General features: G+C 34.7%; 1 protein-coding gene across 4 annotated transcripts in view; it reads right to left on the bottom strand.

The window, feature by feature from the left end:
- LPGAT1 (lysophosphatidylglycerol acyltransferase 1) overlaps positions 1 to 16,913 on the bottom strand; it is a 76,626-nt gene that overhangs the window by 14,074 nt on the left and 45,639 nt on the right. The gene's annotated exons all lie outside the window — the stretch shown is intronic.

Below are 16,913 nucleotides of genomic sequence, written 5' to 3'. Positions count from 1 at the left end.
AGTAGCCCCCGCTCGCCACAACTAGAGAAAGCCCACGCACAGCAACAAAGACCCAACCCAGCCAAAAATAAATGAAAGGAAGGAAGGAAGGAAAGGAAGGAAGGAAGGAAGGAGGAAGGAAGAAAGGAAGAAAGAAAGAAAGAAAGAATTTCCTGAAATAGTATTTAAAGCATCTTTATAAGGAGAAAAGTGACATTGAAAATAAGGCTGAATTAATAGAGGAAGTTTGGGTTTACCAATTAAACTCTTGAAAGAATGTGGTGAGGTTGGTGAAGTACCTATTGCTTTAAATGGGGTGAGTGTGGGAGTGGGGCTGTGTTTTAACAGAAAACCTACCCTTCCATTCGCCTAGAACAGCTGGGACATTCTCTTGCCTTAGGAGGCAGCCAGGAGGGCAGACCAAATGCTCCCTCAAGAGCAATCTACCTCTATTACTCTGATTGTTTGGTCACCATGGGATTAAAATATTAAAACAACTAATCTTCTAATATGGCAGAGTGTCAAATGCACTGAATACCAGTCCTCTTGGAATCAAATAAAAGGAGTTCTTGTGGGATATAAATAAATAACAGAAACAAATCTTTCCAATACCAATAGCTATCCAATGAAAAATCAGCTCTTAATTTTCAAGAAATAAAAATTATTATCAGTAATCTAGAATGTGCTCTTAAACACAGAGTATTCCACCAAAATCCACAGGATTAGATTTAAGAGCACTAGATAAATTATACTTTCAAAAAAAGATATAAAATAATGCTTAGCTGGCACCTATACATTCTCACTAGAATTTTCATGCCACAAAGACTCCCAAACGTGAGCTAACAAACACCATGGCTAAATCCTCAATTCAATTATGCCAACTACATACTAGGAGCTAATAAGCACTGAAGAAGATAAACTGTGCTTTCTAAAAGCTAATAACCTAGCAGAGGGATCAGAAAAGCAAAAAGTCTAAAATCAGAATGTGGTAAATGTTATATAAGGAGTTTAAACAATTTCTGTGTAAGTTTAAATGAAGGGGTGTGCATGTCTACTTATGACATAGGCTACATGGAAAAGGCATCACTTGAGTTGGCCTAAAAGAGTCAGTAGGATTAAAAAACTTAAAACAAAATTTTAACAGAGTAACAATATGCATATAGTTTTCAAGAATCAGAGTAGTATAAGGTTCACAATGAAAAATAATAGACCTATTTTTTCCCTCCTCAGATCCCTGTTCCCCAGATACAACCCCTTTCAACTTTCTTTTGCTGTTCACTTCCACATTGCTTATAAACATGCTAGACTGTCCAATTTAAAGTGTATTCATTGACTTCCTACTAAGGAAGATAAGGATTTGGCTTTCTTCTACCTTTGTCCTCTGCTCCTTTGGCTTCCTCCTCCTCCTCCTCTCCCACAGTTAATAATTCCTCCCCAGTGCCTACTCTGTCCTTTATAACTGTGCTTATTAGTTTATGTTCTATTTATTTTCTTATGTGTCTGTTTCCTCTATCAGACTGTGCTATACTCATCTCTGCATACCCATGTGCACATCAGCGCCTGCTCCTTTGTGGGAACTCAAGTTTGCTGAACTGAATTAAATGCAAAGTAATCCGCCAGCATAAAACATGATGAGGTGCCATCTGTAGACAGCCACAATACCACAGGTACAGTTAACTGACACCACCAGGGCTGGTATGACAAGAATAACTCAGAAATGCGGAAACTACTTGTCACCAAAAATAGATTTATGGGCAAGAACAGATCCTGTCAAATTTAACATATCAGAGGATCTCCCAGCACTCAATTCCCAGAAGTTTTGCTTTGAGCCATCGTCCTTAGGTAAGCTGCTCAGGCCTCATCCTCAACATTCTAAAATGTAATATTTGTAGCTTCCTCCTGCATCCACTAGAAAGGTTTAAAAAACAACCCACTCAGCTATCTGAAAAAAAATTTCAGCTACTCAGATACAATCTTTTATCCACTTTGATAGAGGAATAAACCAAGGCTCTAAGGTAGCAAACCTAGGGTCATATAGGAGAGAATTTTGAGTGACTTTTTAAAGTTTGTGTAGAAAGGGAGATGGCAAATACTCAGCACCTAGACTACTGCTTCCCTTCACAGTCAGGGACAATTGAGCCTGTTACGCCTTCCCCTTGAGTCCTGCTCCTTGAAACAGTCAAAGCCATAGCAAACTAACATGCCACTTGAGGGCATAAACAATGAGATGGCATTGTTTATACCTCAAATTTATTTATTATATCTTTATTCATATTACATCCTTTGAGACACAGATGCTTGCTGAATGAACTGAACTATCCAGTAAGCAAAATATAAGATTGGTATATTTGCTTAAGAGAATCACTATTTTGTTTTCCATGAGTCTAATGACATTTAAAAATTTTTTCTTAAGGCTTTTTTTTTTAGAGTAGTTTAAGGTTCACAGCAAAATTGAGGGGAAGGTACAGAGATTTTTCCATATCTCCCTAATGACTTTTAAAATAATTTTTTATTTTGAAATAATTTCAGACTCAAAGAAAAGTTACAAAAATAGTGCAAAGAATTCATATATATGCTTCACCCAGATTCCCCAAATATCATTATTTCCCATATTTACTTTATCATTCTTTTTCTCCATATACATATATTTTCTGATATATGTATATATATATATATATGATCTGCCCTCAATTTTTGAGAGTAAGTTACAGATGGTGTGCCCCCTAAATACTCCCATGAGCATTTTCTAAATACAAGAACAGTCTCTTATATAACCATGCTGCAATGATCAAAATCAGGAAATCAACACTGATACTATTATCTAATCTACAATCTACAGATTTCATTCAAATTTTGCCAAGTGTCCCTCTAATGTCTATAACAAAAAAAAAGAAAAGAAAAAAGACAGAAACAAAGGAATAAAGAAACAAGAAAAGAAACAAAAAATAAGGTACCATGCTTTAGGAAGAGGAGAATAGCAGTGAAATAAATAAGATAGGGTGAAGTATCAATATCAATAAAGGGAATATATTTTTAACATCTTTATTGGAGTATAATTGCTTTACAATGGTGTGTTAGTTTCTGCTGTATAACAAAGTGAGTCAGTTATATGTGTACATGTATCCCCATACCCCTCCCTCCCACTCTCCCTATCCCACCCCTCTAGGTGGTCACAAAGCACGGAGCTGATCTCCCTGTGCTATGCGGCTGCTTCCCACTAGCTACCTATTTTACATTTGGTAGTGTATATATGTCCATGCCACTCTCTCACTTCGTCCCAGCTTACCCTTCCCCCTCCCCATGTCCTCAAGTTCACTCTCTACGTCTGCGTCTTTATTTCTGTCCTGCCCCTAGGTTCATCAGAACTTTTTTTTTTTTTCTTTTTAGATTCCATATATATGTGTTAGCATACGGTATTTGTTTTTCTCTTTCTGACTTACTTCACTCTGTATGACAGATGGTTTTCTCAGGGTATATGCCCAGTAGTGGGATTGCTGGGTCATATGGTAGTTCTATTTTTAGTTTTTTAAGGAACCTCCATACTGTTCCCCATAGTGGCTGTATCAATTTACATTCCCACCAACAGTGCAAGAGGGTTCCCTTTTCTCCACACCCTCTCCAGCATTTATTGTTTGTAGATTTTTTGATGATGGCCATTCTGACCTGTGTGAGGTGATACCTCATTGTGGTTTTGACTTGCATTTCTCTAATGATTAGTGATGTTGAGCATCCTTTCATGTGTTTGTTGGCAATCTGTATATCTTCTTTGGAGAAATGTCTATTTAGGCCTTCCGCTCATTTTTGGATTGGGTTGTTTGTTTTTTTGATATTGAGCTGCATGAGCTGCTTGTATATTTTGGAGATTAATCCTTTGTCAGTTGCTTCGTTTGCAAATATTTTCTCCCATTCTGAGGGTTGTCTATAAAGGGAATATTTAATAGGCAAATATACTCCAGGTAAGAAGTAATGAAATCTGAGCTAGGCTATGGCATTGAAATAAGAAGAGGGAATAGAAACAAACATTGCAGAGGTACCTTTCATAGGAACTGGCGGCTGGATTTGAGAGAGAGGATAAAATTTTAAAGTGGAAGAGTCAAAGAACTCCAAAATTTTTATTCTGGGTGAGGGCAGAATGATGTGAACATAAACCCCAATTGGAAAGCCAGGAGAAACAAGTTGGTGTGAAGGAAAATGAGTTCAGTTCTAGAAATACTAGGTTTGAAGAAGCAACAGGGTATCCAGGTGGAGGCAAGGAAGTTAAGTCAGGATTTGGAACTTGGCAGAAAGACTGAGAGCTAGAGGTACACCTACAGAGGATCCATTGCTACGTAGTCTCCTATTATGGACTCAACCTCCACAGGAAAAAAAAAGAGGACTAAAAACAGGCTCCTAGAGAAGGTCTATACTTAAGTAATCACTGTGTGTTTGTATGTGTATTCCTGTATTAAATGGAAGGTTAGACAAAAAGACCTAGCTAGCCCTTTCTACTTCTCAGATCCAATCCAATGACTTTAAGTAACTAAAATATAAATAATGATCAGTGAGAGTTATGCTTAACCATTATTCACTTAAAATTTAAGCTCTAAGAATTTTTTTGAAAATTTGGGGGACATAATATTTCCAACAAAATTTAATTAGAAAACGAAAAGCATTTTTTGAATACCAATGGCAGGCATTGTCCTTGATGCTAGTCTCTAGACTAGATCTGAAAAGTGAATCTGAAAGTGAAAAAAGACATGGTGAGCCCCCAGAGGGCCAAAAGGTGGGACAGAGCACATCATTTCCAAAGCTTATTATGTCCAGATTCATATACTGAAAAATAACTTAGTAAATCAGATTTTAGGTTATGTCTTGGTTCCATGTTAACAGTAAAAAATTTCTTTCATGTATATCTATAACTTCTTATAAACATTTGAGAAGAAATTAAGCATATCTTCTAACTAGAGGATAGAGATTTTATCTTATTTGAAATGATGATTCACCTCTTTCAAATCTTCAACTTCATTATAGAAGCACAGAATTCAATCCATAATACAGTCAAACCTCAATTAAGACCACTTATTTAATACCATCAGTATCCTGAATGGTGCCAAACTAAAATGCTTTGTTTTCTTAAAGAAAAGGGAAAAAAACTGCTGGGGCAGAAAAGAAAAAAGAACTTGGGGGTGGTGAACATTAATAAAATCAGCCAAGCAGAACTAAAAACTTGAAGATTAAATTTAATGTGTAACTTTCCATTTTCCAACTGGAAGCTTTGAATAGTGACTTATGACTAAAACATCCAGCCTTTTCCAGGGAAAAGCTAGGGCCCAGAGGCAAAGCAACAGAAAACAAGAGATGACAAGAAAAGCAGACAGGAAGAAGAGAATCAAAAGTAGAGGTGAAATGAGCAATAATTGTAAATGCTGATAGAGAAAAGGCCCATAAGAAAAACTAAAGACAGGACAATGTTTCCTTCTGCTGCGGAAAAAAGCCACTTTTAGTTCAAGAGGCAATCTAATGACCTCACTCCCAGATAAGTAATTTGGGGGCCAGGGCTGAGGGCGGTAAACCTCTAAACCTGCATCATTAGTACCTGTGTGTACCACTTAGGTGTGAACCACTTTAGTGCTACTCACAGTTACTGGGAAAAGGTGAAGTGAAACCTCATTATGTTGAATAACTGATTTTTACTATATTAATTATATTCTACTTTATTCTAGATTTTATACTAAAAAATTATTATAGAAATGTAAGCCTCACAAAAATTATGGATGAAACACTAGAATATGAAAATCTAGACTATCTATATAATTTAAGCATTTCAATACCTTGATTTAAAGGGGTAAAATCTATTTGGTATATATTAAATAGTATGCATTTTAAATGTGAACTTATTAAATTCTTATAACTACCCGACAAAAATGCTTTTGTTGCCATTACTCAAATGATTATTAAACCAAAATTCTAAATTGTGGGCAATTTCTTTTTTCAATTAATTTTTTAAGTTAATACATTCACACCGTTAAAAAAAAAAAAAGGCCTAAAATAGTACAAAGAGAAGTAAGATTCCCTCCCCAGAGGCATTCACTGTCAACAGTCAAATACCAACCATTCAGCAGTCACTGTGCTGCCTTTTTTGGGGAGATGGGGGGAACAGGGGAGAGGCAGCAATTACTTTTTGGACTTTTAAGTGCTGCATGCCAAATATACAATTAAATTATAACTAAGCCTTTATTATACTGGTTTTTAGGATGCCTCCCAGTTTCAGAGATGTTAACATGTGAAAAAATATGTATCTTAATGGGTGAAACATGGTATATGATGTCTCGCTGATATGTGTTTTTCAGAACTTAAATGTAGTATCTAAGAAGTAACACTACTTTATCTCTATGGGATGGGTTTCAAATATCACCTTTGTAACTATCAACTATAAGAAATATAATTAGAAAATCATCAATCATACACATGTTCCCAAGTAAATCTGGCTTTTCTAATCTTTCCATTGATCTGACCCTGCCCTCAAACCACACTGCTTTAATTACACTAAGCCTTGACATCTGGTAGGAAGAATTCCTCTGTCTTGCTCATCTTCAACACTATCTTCGCTATTCATTTATCTTTACTCTCTCAAATGAATTTTAGAACCATTTGTCAAGTTTCCAGAAAAACCCTCCTGGATTCTGATCATAACCCTCCTGGATATAATGTAATTGCAATTATGTTAAATTTATAGATTAATTTGGGAGAACTGACATCTCTATAATTTTCAGCCTTCCCCTCTATGAACACAGTATCTCTTTCCACTTATTCAGGTCTTGTATGTTCTTCAATGCAGTTTTATATTTTCCTTCATAAAAGTCTTCTACATTTTTTCTTAAGTTTTATTGGTAGATACTTTATAGTATTCTTGCTTCTCAGATAAGTATCTTTTAAAAAATTACATTTTCTATTTATGTCAGTAAAAAGGGATAATATTGATTTTTTTCTGTGATGATTTTATATCAAGATTGCTAAACTCTATAAATAGAAGGTGAACTCAGTTTCCTGGGTTTTCTATGTAGACTATTGTGATGGTTTACTTTATATGTCAACTTGACTGGGCTAAAGGATGCCCAGATAGCTGGTACAACATTATTTCAGGGTGTGCTGTGAGGATGTCACTGGAAGAGATTAGCATTCGAACCAGTAGAATAACTTAAGAAGGTCGGCCTCACCAATGCAGGTGGGCAGCATCCAATCCACTGAGGGCCTGAATAGAACAGAAAGGTGGAAGAAGGGTGAGTCCACTCTCTCTGCTTTAGCTAAGACGTCCTTCTGCTCTAGGACATCAGCTCTCCTATTTCTTAGGCTTTCAGACTCCCTTCCTCATCATTCTCAGACCTTGGGACTCAGACTGAATTACACCACTGGCTTTCCTGGTTCTCCAGCTTGCAGACAGTAGATCATGGGATTTCTCAGTCTCCATACCAGGAGAGCGAACTCCTAGAGTAAATCTATTCTTGATCTCTCTATATATCCTATTAGTTCTATTTCTCTGAAGAACCCTGACTAATACAACTATCTGTCATTATCTGTCACCCCAATTGATGATTTATAGCTCATTTTCCAATTAGGTTTAGAACATTTTCAACATCTTTATAGTTAGGGACACAGTGGGGAAAAACCCCTTTTTAATGGCTCATCAAACAAAATAAAGACTATGGACCTTCTTATACCATTACTATGAGGGTATCCTAGGCAAACTGATTCTCTTTATGTGTTATATGCCTGAAGAGGCCTCAATTCTAAGTTGAAATTTCTGACATTATTGTTTGGGGTTAAAGGGATGGAATAAGGAAGCATCACTTTTTCCTCAACACACTGGATATATTTGTTTTAAAAATTTAAACTAATAAGAGTGTTTAAAAACTATTTCTGACAGACATCAGATATTATTTATCTCCTTCACAGAAGTAATAAGCATCACAACTTATGAAGTATTTCTTGTCAAGCAAATTCAAACCTCAATCTGGTGAAGTTTTAGTATCTACCTACTAATTTATAGGAAATATAGGGGGCAGAGGAATACACAGGATACAATCAGCAAAACCAAATTTGTATAAACTCTACCGGGCAAATAATATGGTATCCTCAAAAAATAAGCTACAAGGAAAATAAAAGGTAGAGGGGGGAATCCGTACACAAAAGAAATTTAAGAGATATATCAACCAACTGCAATCTAACTGAATCCAAACTGTTTTAAAAAAATAATTTATGAGACAATCCAGGAAATTTGATGACTGACTAGATATTTAATGATATTAATGAATTGTTATTAATATTTCAGGTGTGATAATAGATAATGATTTTACAAAAAGAATTATTACATTTTAGAGAATATATAATAAAACATTTACAAATGAAATGATATAATATCTGAACCTTCCTTCAAAATAATCCACTGGGACCTGGGAGATAACACAGAGGAAACAACCGTAAGTGTACACCACAAATACATAAGTGTACACCATAAGTGTACAATAGGTACATGGGGTTTAATTTCTAGGTTTGAAATTTTCCATAATAAAAAGTTTTGGAGGAAAAAACTATTTCTGAAATTATAGCCCCTAAAACTGATAAATATTTGTGACTTTTTTGTTTTGTTGTTTTAAGAAGTAAAGGGGACAAAACAGAAAGAAAAACAAAAGTGACATATTAATCACAAATATTTATAGGTTTATGCATAAAATTACCAAAATATTATAACTCTGTTTTAAAATGTTGGTAATTTTTCATATAAATAAGTTTTTCTGTAATTTTAATAACACTCTCCAACCTAACATTAGAACAGGTTAAATATATCTATTATAAAAACAACTAAAACATGGGGTAGGGTAAGCTATATGTACGTACTAAGATATTCAGCATAGTGTTATTAAAATCAAGAATAAAACCTGAAAAGCCTATGATCAATAGGGAAATAGGTAATTAAATGTATCTACTAACCAGGATTTTGGAAAGCCACTAAAAATGTAAAGACTTCATAACAGGACTTAAAAATGCTTACAAAATTTGTAATCTTAACACCCAGTCCACGTGTAGTACAGGTTTAACGTTCGTTAAAATGCTACGTGGGAAAAAGTAGAATACAAATAACTTTTATGCATATTACAACTACAGCTACACTAAAAACATACACAAAACAAATATTAAAAGGAAATATGAAAAAGGAATTTTATGTGAACATGCTGGGAAAGATTTTTTTCCCCTCTATGACATATTTTTCATAGTTACATGCTTTTATTTTTAAAAATAAATTTAATATTTTACAAAGTACACAATAGAGAACATCTAATAACATTAAAGAAATTTAATCCTTTAATCCCCCAAAACTAAAATATTATCATTTCGGCATATTATCAACAAAAATTATTAGTGAGATACTTTATATTCCTTTTTCCTACTAGTCTTTAAAATTCATTGTGTATTTTACATTTACAGAACATCTCAAATCAGACTAGCCACAGTTTCAGTGCTCAACGGCATATGTGGCTAGTGGCTGCTGTAACTGGACAGTGCATGTCTAGAGAGCATGAACTTTAGCATTCACACGTTCAGTAAGTATTGCATTTTAGAAATGTTTTATTTCCTTTATTAATAAAAGTATCCTGAGGCAAATATGTCAGAATGTTAACATTTGTCCATTCTTGCTAGTGAGCATATTTTCTTTAAAAATATTCATTGAATACTCCTTTTCTGAATTAATTCCCCCTGCAAACTGTAAATAATTTCTTACCCAAAGTCCCTAATTGAATGCCTTCTCCAAAGTTACCAATGTTCCAGTCAAATTAGACATGAAAGTAACACCTCTGCTTTCAGTAACTTATCTATGCCACTACACTCATGGTTATAACTTATTTTAAAATAAAAGTATAAGCTATTTCTGCACAAGAGAATCATCTTCTCCAACTCACTTTCCTAATTTGGAGTGAAGCAGACATTTGTATTAAGGACAGGGGTTACTTTTGCTTTTATCTCTATAAACATTCTATCCCTGTAATTAAAATCTAATTCATGTTTAATTTTGCTATTAACTCCTTAACAACAGCACACTGTGCCCATTACTACTTTAATAGGAATAAGCTGTCTTCCAATGTGACAGTAATATGAAGGGGAGGAAAAAATTGTTCCCCTCAAATGGTTCTCATAGTTAAGCCTTAATTCCTCTTTTAAAACGAGCTTCACTTTAGAAAGAGATCCATAATGTAGTTGTATCCAAAAGTAACAAAAAGGGGCTTCCCTGGTGGCGCAGTGGTTAAGAATCCGCCTGCCAATGCAGGGAACACGGGTTCGAGCCCTGGTCCGGGAAGATCCCACATGCCACGGAGCAACAAATCCGTGTGCCACAACTACTGAGCCTGCATTCTAGAGCCCGCGAGCCACAACTACTGAGCCTGTGCTCCACAACAAGAGAAGCCACTGCTCGCTGCAACTAGAGAAAGCCCACACACAGCAATGAAGACCCAATGCAGCCAAAGATAAATAAATAAATAAATAATTTTTAAAAAATTTATTAAAAAAACAAAAATAACAAAAAATATTTCCCCAGTTAAATAATATATAATATTGGGAAGTAAAGAATAAGACATCCTTTAAAGTAATAAGTAGTTTAGATCCAAACTATGGGGAATGCTGATTTATTAGTACTGGATTTATCAATAACCCATACATACTTTAAATATCTTAATAATAGTACTTTGTATTTGTAAGGTGATGTGCAGTTTTTAAAACACTTTTAAAATCAGTGTATCTGGTATAGACAATCTTATTTACAAAGCAGAAATAGAGACACAGACGTAGAGAACAAACTTATGAATACCAAGGGGGAAGCGGGGAGGGTGGGATGAATTGAGAGATTGGGATTGACATACACACACTATTGATACTATGTATAAAACAGATAACTAATGAGAACCTACTGTATAGCACAGGGAACTCTACTCAATGCTCTGTGGTGACCTAAGTTGAGAAGGAAATCCAAGAAAAGAGGGGATATATGTATACATATAGTTGATTCACTTTGCTGTACAGTATAAACTAACACAATATTGTAAAGCAACTATACTCCAATAATTAATAAATAAATAAATAAAATCAGTGTATCGTTTGTATTCACGGCACTGTTATTTACTACCTGTTTGTAGGATAGGATCTAATAAATAACTATGTCACAAATTTTTTACTTTTTCATTTGCATGGTATTTTAGGAAAGTATTTCACAGCATATAATAACATGTATATTTATCTCCTCCAGAAATCCTAAAAATCAACATACACCTAAGAAGTAAGAAGGGAACTGACAATGTAGAAAACTGCTATTGGAAGAAAAAAGTTTATTTCAGAACATTTAAAATTAGCTATTGCATTCTTATCTTTTTATTCCTAAGCATCAGTACAGAAATGTAAAATCTAGAAGAACATTCTGCTGCACATTCTGGTAACTAGATATTCTTTTCCTATTTAAATAAAGACCTAATGTTTTCTAAGTACTTAATTTTACTAACGCATTATGACTGAAGCTACTCGGTAGGGAAAATGCCTTTCTTGCTCAGAGATCTCCATACATCTGTCACAGTATGTTCCAGTGAGATATAGAACAGGTAGTGGAATCCTTGGTAGCCTTGACAATAATTTCCAAGAAGAAAAAAGAAGTGTATTAAAGAAATTTAAAATGGCCCAACCACTGATCAATGTTAAATGAATGATGGCAATTGTATTATTTCCCAAGTGTACTCTGATGGTCAGGAACGTTACAGCATAATACCAGAGTACTCCAGCCATCCAGAGGAACACTGTGCTGTTCTCAGCAGGCTCCAAGATGAATCACATAGGCAAGGACAGTTACTGCCTTGCATGAAATCTACCTAAAATATGATAAAAGTACTTCATATATATAGAAACTTATTACAAACTCAATACTTATGAATTGTTAAACTTCTCTTTAACCTGTTTGTACTTTCAACTTGGAGTTTCTTTTCCCTGGTGGTCTAGTGGCCAGGATTTGGTGCTCTCAACTTGGAGTTTCTCCTAGAATTATGTTTCATTTAGTCACTACTATCTCCAAGTTTGCTTTGATTTGATCTAAAACGACTGCATTTTAAATGGTACTAGTGGTCTAGGATTTCTCTATATTAGCTCTTTTCAAAACCTTCTACTAATTGTATTATTTCTTTTGAAATGGTGAAATTAAAATACATGCAATATTCTAAGTGGGATCTGATAAATGCTGAGCATAATGGAATAATTCCTTTCTGACTCTCACATGTATAGTCTTCTAAATTATACTGGAAAAAAAAAAACTAGCAATAGTATTAACTTGCCCAGCTACACCAAATCACCAAAGTGATCATTTCAATTAAATTCTCTAAGAATTGGTGCTGCTTTATTTTTAAAAAGTCAGTTGGGATTAAGAAGAAAACAAACACTTTCTATGTCATGTGAAGCAAAATTGGCTTGGACCAATTTGGTTTAATAGTAATGTTCTGGATAAAATATGTTTAACTGCAGGAAAAAGAATACATTCATGAATAGACTTTTAAATCTGCCTATAAGTCAAGATAAGTAAGCCAACATTAAGCAAAACTACCATTTTTCAGTGAACTTTACACTTTCCAGACCACCTTTTCCTATCTCTCTGTGCACCTATTCCCCACTTTAAGGAGTCAATGCTACTTAGTTTTTCTTGCCAATCTCCTCATATTAAAAGAGAAAGAGATCCAACCCCAATATTTGTATTATTCACATTTGCATATATATATGATTTCCAATGCTGCATTTTACATCTCTTATTCTGATTGGAAACACCTCATCCTTGTTTAAAAATTTTAAAATATAACCACACAACTGGAGAGTCTGAACAGAAACCAATCCTTCTGAGAACAGCAAACAAACAAAACAAACGAAAAACCAAAAATGGGTAAGGAGTGCCATGTTTGTTTAAATTTAATTTCAATGGTGTTATTCCTGACAGGACAAATCCAAGATATGCAATAAACAGATTATTTTGGAATTGAGAAAGCTAGGGGTTAAAAAAAAAAAAAAAAGCCAAAAAAACCCCAACAGCGAAACACAAAAAAAACCCAATCTTTTTTTCCCTATCCCCCAGGGTGTCTTGGTGGCCTAGAATAACACATGAGGAAACCTAGTCAACCTATGGCTGATAAAGACTTATTCCTGGGAGCTGCTAAGAACAGAGCCCACATCCCTCCTCACAAGCTTCTTGCAAGTCCTCAAAATTATCCTGACACCAAGACACCTGTCTTCTCCTGTATCTTTCAACTGCCCTCCCCTTCCCACCTGAACACAGGTCCTTCTCTTTTCCCACCATTGGTTAGATAATGATCTCTATTAAATTTCTGGAAAGAAAAGAGTCTGTCCCAAGACTCATAGGATTTTGTGTGTTCGTGTGCATTGTGTGTGTATGTATAAATAAATATGGGGCATAATTTGTACTTTAATGCATATTTTGGGGTATGATTCTATGTCATAATTTAATCTCAGCTAATTTAACATGTTAGAATTTTCTTTATTATTGCTATGTCTGCTAATAAAGTTTTTATAAAAAATTTATTTCTGAGAAGCTTCTATTTTATTAATAGAAGTATTTTTCTGTATCAAACTAACCACTCCTCATCTTCTATCTACTACAGTATTTGGTTTCGATCTCTAAATCAGGGGTCCTTTATCTTTTTTTAATCCTTAATCTATTTTGAGAATAGAATGAAAGCTATGAAACTTCTCCACAGAAAATTACAAACATACACAAAATTCTGCATAGAGATTCAGTTAAAAAATTCTCTAAGGTCCATCCATGAGACCCAAGGTTAAAAACTCCTTCTCCGAGTGAATTTGAGTGTTGCACTTGCTCTTATTAAAATAATTTTGCTAAAAATGGGCATTTCTTCAATTTCTAAGATCCCTTATGATTCCATTCAGGTTTTTTTTCTGTCTCTATAAACTACAATTTCTTCTATTTGTTGGTTAAAAAAGAAAAGCAAGGTCAACAATAAGAATGCCTACATAATTTAATATTTTCTTTCTTGTCTCAATTCTTTTTGAGTATGATATGCTAGGAAGAGCTGCATATATCCAATGCAGATACAATCTACATGTGGCCAAAACATATATCCAACAGCCATGTATTCTGGACTTGGGCACTGGAACTTAGCCTCATTTATAGATTACAATTTAAAAACTTACTGAAGGCTAGATATGTTTCATATAGATGAAAATGAAACTGTTCCTGGAGAAATTCTTCCAGGGCCAAGCACATTGCCTTGTATATACTAAGTGCTCAATAAGTTAAGTAAAATGGACAATACATGTAGAATGGAGTCAGAACAATCACCAAGAATTACTTTCTTACCTTATACATGAATGCATAGTTTGGCAATGTAAGTTACAGAGCAGAATCAACTGTAATTTTATAGTCATCCCTCACACATCAAAACCCCAAACTGTCTTATACACTAATGATGAAAAATCTGAAAGAGAAATTAAGGAAACACTCCCATTTACCATTGCAACAAAAAGAAAAAAATACCTAGGAATAAAACTACCTAAGGAGACAAAAGACCTGTATGCAGAAAACTATAAGACACTTATGAAGGAAATTAAAGATGATACAAACAGATGGACAGATACACCATGTTCTTGGATTGGAAGAATCAACATTGTGAAAATGACTATAGTACCCAAAGCAATCTACAGATTCAATGCAATCCCTATCAAACTACCAATGGCATTTTTCATAGAACTAGAACAAAAACTTGCACAATTTGTATGGAAACACAAAAGATGCTGAATAGCCAAAGCAATATTGAGAAAGAAAAATGGAGCTGGAGGAATCAGGCTCTCAGACTTCAGATTATACTACAAAGCTACAGTAATCAAGATAGTATGGTACTGGCACAAAAACAGAAATATAGATCAATGGAACAGGATAGAAAGCCCAGAGATAAACCCACACACATATGGTCACCTTATCTTTGATAAAGGAGGCAAGAATATACAATGGAGAAAAGACAGCCTCTTCAATAAGTGGTGCTGGGAAATCTGGACAGCTACTTGTAAAAGAATGAAATTAGAACACTCCCTAACACCGTATACAAAAATAAACTCAAAATGGATTAAAGACCTAAATGTAAGGCCAGACACTATCAAACTCTTAGAGGAAAACATAGGCAGAACACTCTAGGACATAAATCACAGCAAGACTCTTTTTGACTCACGTCCTAGAGAAATGGAAATAAAAATAAAAATAAATAAATGGGACCTAATAAAACTTAAAAGCTTTTGCACAGCAAAGGAAACTATAAACAAGACGAAAAGACAACCCTCAGAATGGGAGAAAATAGTTGCAAACGAAGCAACTGACAAAGGATTGATTAAAAAAGAAAAGCAAGGTCAACAATAAGAATGCCTACGTAATTTAATATTTTCCAAATATACAAGCAGCTCATGCAGCTCAATATCAAAAAAACAAACAACCCAACCCAAAAATGGGCAGAAGACCTAAACAGACATTTCTCCAAAGAAGATATACAGATTGCCAACAAACACATGAAAGGATGCTCAACATCACTAATCATTGGAGTAATGCAAATCAAAACTACAGTGAGGTATCACCTCACACCAGTTAGAATGGCCATCATCAAAAAATCTACAAACAATAAATGCTGGAGAGGGTGTGGAGAAAAGGGAACCCTCTTGCACTGTTGGTGGGAATGTAAATTGATACAGCCACTATGGAGAACAGTATGGAGGTTCCTTAAAAAACTAAAAATAGAACTACTATATGACCCAGCAATCCCACTACTGGGCATATACCCTGAGAAAACCATAGTTCAAAAAGAGTCATGTACCACAATGTTCACTGCAGCACTATTTACAATAGCCAGGACATGGAAGCAACCTAAATGTCCATGGACAGATGAATGGATAAAGAAGATGTGGCACATATATACAATGGAATACTAGTCAGCCATAAAAAGAAACGAAATTGAGTTATTTGTAGTGAGGCGGATGGACCTAGAGTCTGTCATACAGAGTGAAATAAGTCAGAAAGAGAAAAACAAATACCGTATGCTAACACATATATATGGAATCTAAAAAAAAAATGGTTCTGATGAACCTAGTGACAGGACAGGAATAAAGATGCAGATGTAGAGAATGGACTTGAGGACACAGGGAGGGGGAAGGGTAAGCTGGGATGAAGTGAGAGAGTGGCATGGACATATATACACTACCAAATGTAAAATAGATAGCTAGTGGGAAGCAGCCACATAGCACAGGGAGATCAGCTCAGTGCTTTGTGACCACCTAAAGGCATGGGATAGGGAGGGTGTGAGGGAGACGCAAGAGGGAGGGGATATGGGGATATATGTATACATATAGCTGATTCACTTTGTTATACAGCAGCATCTAACACAGCACTGTGAAGCAATTATACTCCAATAAAGATGTTAAAAAAAAAAAGAAAAAAAAAAACCCAAACTGTAATACTTAATAATTTTGAGTTTTAAAATTTGTTTCAAATTATTCCAACTTTGTTTTTATATTTGAAAACTCTAATGGTTTACACCTATGAAAATATGCTACCTATTTACTTCCAATGGGTATGTAATTTGAGTAGTTTTCCTCTTTAAAGGAGGGCTTTTGTGGCAATTGTGATCTTCCTTGGGACCAACCACTCCCTTAGTAACTTAGTTACCATGTATTGAGATCTTTGACGAGGAGATAAATGGCTTATAAAGCGATCAATTCTATCCAGGTCTTATCAGCATCATTTTTTGATATGAATACCTATACACATTTACCTCAAACACTTTAAAAAAAGAAAGGTCTATATTAAAAAAATCTCAAGGAGCTGTTGCAGAATATTCAATAAATGGTTTTACTGTTGTTTATGCAAA

Source organism: Balaenoptera ricei, chromosome 1 (genome assembly GCF_028023285.1).
Source record: "Balaenoptera ricei isolate mBalRic1 chromosome 1, mBalRic1.hap2, whole genome shotgun sequence".
NCBI classification, from domain to species: Eukaryota; Metazoa; Chordata; class Mammalia; order Artiodactyla; family Balaenopteridae; genus Balaenoptera; species Balaenoptera ricei.
This window is presented reverse-complemented; position numbering and strand designations above follow the sequence as displayed.